Raw genomic sequence first — 4,764 nt, 5'->3', positions numbered from 1 at the left:
ATATTCTGTCCATGATTCTAGCTCTACAATTTTATTCTGTGCTTAGAGATATTTCCTAGAATTGGTTTTCCAGGTTTCTAACATGGTACTCAATGGTAACCATCTTCTTTTCCAGCTCATCTAGAAGATAGTTTAGATTGTAGCTTCAGAGACTCTTCTTTGCGTAGCACTTGGATCTCTTTCCCTGGAGCCATCATCTGTGCTCTGGTTCACCGAGAGGATGTGTCTTGTCACTGCCTTCCCTTTCTCGGGGTTGTGCAGACCTCTTGGGTGTGTGCTACTTTGCTTTGCTTGCTCATGGCCGCTCACATCTGCTTGTGTTCTGCACCACAGATGGTGGCGATGCTGGAACTGGAGACAGGCGAGATCCTTCCTCCCCCCATGGCCACCAGTGCAACCACCTCCTGAGATGCCTGGATGAGCCTCTTCCCACTCATCTGTTTCCTGGTTCTCCCATCCAGGAACAGGTAGGGCTCTGCCCCCTCCAGCTGTTTCTTCACCTTTAGGAGGTCAGGACGACTGAACAAGCTCAGGTACAGCCCGCTGCTGTGACCTCCTCCCCAGGGGTCTCCACTTCTCTGCCGACTAGGCACTTCCCATGACTCACTGCTCTAAGTTCTTGACTACTGAGGACCCCAGTGTCAATGGTACCTGGATTACTGCCCAGCCTATGGAGGATGAAGCCCATGCCAATTTCCCTGCAGGGCTTCCCACAGAGGCTGCGGCCTTACCAGATCGCATTCGGGGATCCGCCCACTGCTGCCTTAGACATGGGACAGCAGTCCCAGGAAGTCGTGTTGGTGACGGAGGGAAAGGGACATATTTAGGTGGCATCTTCCCAGACCCTCTGCTCAGTGTCTTCCTGATTGTCTCCCATGAATGCCTTATGGATTCTTTTAAAAAATCACTACTCTTTTGTTCTCAATGGAATTTTTTTTTCCATATACTTCCAAGATGTTAAAACTCTAGTTTAAATTAATCTTCAGACTTCTCTTTGTAGTACTTAAAAAACGCCATCTATTTTATAGTTTGTATTTTCGCTCTACACATATTTAAAAAGTATTAGATGAAACAACAACAACACAAAGTGTTCTAAACTGAATTCCTCTTCTGAACAAATTTCCAGCCAGCTCTGATCATCATCCTATTTGGGTTCCTATCATTTGTGGATGGGGTTTCTATTTAGATGCCCGTGTTGACATACTGCTCAGCACAGACCATTGACGGGTGCATCGGGACACAGCTCTAAGTCAGATGACCACTGGTGATGACCATATGGGTAAACAAATGCTCTGACTGAGTATCCACCTATTCTCTACGATGGTTCAGTGTGGTCCTGAGGCAGTGAGCTTGCATGAGATAAGAGGTACCTTCAGGGAACGAGATGCTGAAGAAGTCAGGGCCTCTGCTGGGCAGTTGATCAGAACCAGCTTTCTTCATAAATGCTGAGAACGCAGGCCTGGGTGATTCGGTCCCAGAATGTACTTGGTTCTGATTGCTGGAGTCCAAGCAGCTGCCCTGAGGATTCCCTCCTGGCCTCCCTGACGAGGGACTTAACCGTGCTGTGACAGTCGGCTCTGTTTAAAGTTGTGGTCCTTAATATTTTTTCATCAGCTTGCCTCTTTTCAGTGAAAAAATCTTCCTCGTTGTTGAAAGCATGAATGTAGGAACCAATCAACCTATCAATTTTAGGATAAAATATTTTCATCATCTGGTTCAGCTATTTCTCAAGTGTGCTAGGTGATTTTGCTTGTATTCACTTTTCTTTTTCCAAGAAGGTTACACTTACACTGAATACATGTAAGTGCCTGTATTTGCATGTTGGTTTTCTCCTTTAATGTTGGGTACTTTGTATTTCAGGATTACCAGTGCATCACTCATTCCTATAAGTGAAGTGGACCTTTTGATGGGTCTCCCTGGAAGCAGCACGGCCCACCTCCAGCACATGCAAATGGCCTGGTGTCTCATCATCTGCTGATCTGACTGCTTTTCTCAGTTTCAGCTGCACTAGGTGACAACCAAGGCTCTCAAATATTCTTTGAATTGTTATTTCAGGATTTCATACTTCTCCAGGTCTTCGCCTAACAGCCTAGTAAACTAACAAGGAGGGAAGTGATGTGCCTCACGTTAGGGTCAGGCTGACGAAACAGGGAAGCTTGAAACCCTCCTATGTCCAATGCATATTTCTTTTATCAGTGCCTCATGCTGCCTGGTTTTAATATGTAATTAAACAAAATAAAACAACAGAAAAAAATGTGTACCAACTCATTCTCTTTAAAATGATTGCATTTCAGTAGCATAAACAAAGTGCCTTAATAGTTATAATTCCGTTAAAAAAATCCATGTTGCTCCCTTTGGACTAGACTATGGCACCTGGAATAGGTGGGGAGAAGGCTGTGCTGTGTCACCATCGACAGAGCACAGACCCTTTCTGATTTCCCTGTGTGAACTGGTTCTTACGAGAGAGAGTTGTTGCCATACTGTTGAAAGAGGGCTAAGTGAGCTAAATACACTGAAGGGAGAGAGAGTCATTAAGAGCAAGCACAGGCGGAGTCCCTGAGGGATGGGAACCCTGGGTGCCCAGGGCAGTGAGAGGAATAAAACCATTTTAGGAGAATTCCTCTGTAGCAAAAGGGGAATTTTACAAAGCTTATATTCTATTTTGGTTTGTTTCTGTTTTGTTATTTTAATGCTTTATTATCTGGAAAATGAAAGGCCATAGCAAAATGCTGCAAAGGGTGTAGAGAAAAGGGAACCCTCCTACACTGTTGGTGGGAATGTAAGTTGGTGCAGCCACTATGGAGAACAGTATGGAGGTTTCTCAAAAAACTAAAAATAGAACTACCATATGATTCAGCAATCCCACTCTTGGGCATATATCTGGAGAAAACTATAATTTGAAAAGATATATGCACCCCTATGGTCACTATTTACAATAGCCAAGACATGGAAGCTCCCAAATGTCTATCAACAGATGAATGGATAAAGAAGATGTGGTACATATATATATATATAGATAGATAGATAGATATAGATAGATATAGATACAATGGAATATTACTCAGCCATAAACAAGAATGAAATAATGCCATTTGCAAAAACGTGGATAGACCTACAGATTGTCATACTAAATGAAATAAGTCAGAAAGAGAAAGACAAATACCACGATATCACTTACATGTGGAATCTAAAATATGACACAAATGAACTTATCTACAAAAGAGAAACAGACTCACAGACATAGAGAACAGACTTGTGGTTGCCAAGGGGGAGGAGGGGAGGGGAGGGAAGGATTGGGGGTTTGGAGTTAGCAGATACAAACTATTATATATAGACTCGATAAACAACAAGGTCCCACTGTATACCACAGAGAACTGTATTCAATATCCTAATAATAAACCATAATAGAAAACAATATGAAAAAGAATATATATATGTATAGCTGAATCACTTTGCTGTACACCAGAAATTATCACAACATTGTAAATCAACTATACTTCAATAAAATAAATTTAAAAATATTAAGGCAATAGCATATGTTCTGAGTATGCTGGTCGGCTCGGACTGCACCTGATTCAGTGGGTGACATCTCCATCCTCCGACCAGAGCAGGCAGGAAGAATTAAGTGAGGGCAACCAGTCTGAGATGACTTGAGAGCTTCTCAGGGGCTGAGCCACTGCTGCCAAGACTTTTCCTAGGAAACAGACAACCAAGACAGGAGGATTACATGGTTATTATCCTAGAAGAAGGAGCTCAATCTTTTAATAAAATATGACAGAGGAGACCTTCTATGGAGACCATCTGAAACGTGGCTTAGAATTATCTGCCGGGACAGCTTCTGAGGAGCCAGGAATGATTGAAGACAAAGAAACGATCCGTTTTTAAAGGACTCATAGATCGTCAGCATACTTTGAAGTGGGTGGGACTGAAATGAAATAGTGGAGATAAACCGTAAGTGAATTCATCCCTGGCAGGAACAAGATCCTGTTCTGAAGATGAGAAGCTGCACTATTAACAGCAGGTCAGAAGATGAAGAAAAGCAGGGGAAGGCCTGGAATGGAGTGAACCATGTGTTCAGCCTGCAAAGGCAAAGCCAGGAGGATGGAATCTGTCCTGCTAACTAACTGCCCGGATGTTTTGTATTATTCTATTTTGCATAAGGCATGCCCACAAAAACACCACTGCAACTCACTTTGTGTTGATGTGAACATTTTTAAACACGAGTTTTTTTTTAATTGAAAAAAATTTTAGTTTCGAGTGTACAGCAAAGTTATTCAGTTATATATACATATATATAGACTTTTTCAGATTCTTTTCCCACACAGATTATTACAAGATACTGAGTATAAGTCCCTGTGCTATACAGTAGGTCCTTGTTGGTTATCTATTTTAAATTTAGTAGTGTGCATATGGTTTTTTTTGGGGGGGCCATGCCGCACAGCTTGCAGGATCTTAGTTCTCTGACCAAGGATTGAACTCGGGCCCCAGCAGTGATAGTGCAGAGTCCTAACCACTGGACCACCAGGGAATTCCCTAGTAGTGTGTATATGTTAATCCCAAACTCCTAATTTACCCTTCCTTCCCTCCCCTCTTAGGTAACCATAAGTTTGTTTTCTATGTCTGTGAGTCTATTTCTTAGACATGACTTTTTAATTGCATGGGGGTTTTTGTTGAGTGTCTCTTCAGACCTTTTGCCCATTTTTAATTGAGTTTTATGTTTTCTTTCTGTTGAGTTTTAGGAGTTCTTTTATATTTTGGATAAAG

General features: G+C 42.2%; 1 non-coding gene across 1 annotated transcript; it reads right to left on the bottom strand.

The window, feature by feature from the left end:
- Positions 1-4,456: 4,456 nt before the first annotated feature.
- On the bottom strand, positions 4,457-4,528 carry TRNAD-AUC. The gene has a single exon. It is a non-coding gene; the product is annotated as a tRNA-Asp (tRNA).
- Positions 4,529-4,764: the final 236 nt, after the last annotated feature.

The sequence above is a fragment of the Balaenoptera musculus genome, chromosome 2, assembly GCF_009873245.2.
Source record: "Balaenoptera musculus isolate JJ_BM4_2016_0621 chromosome 2, mBalMus1.pri.v3, whole genome shotgun sequence".
NCBI classification, from domain to species: Eukaryota; Metazoa; Chordata; class Mammalia; order Artiodactyla; family Balaenopteridae; genus Balaenoptera; species Balaenoptera musculus.
The sequence above is the reverse complement of the archived record's forward strand: the minus strand, read 5'-3'. Positions and strand labels throughout refer to the sequence as shown.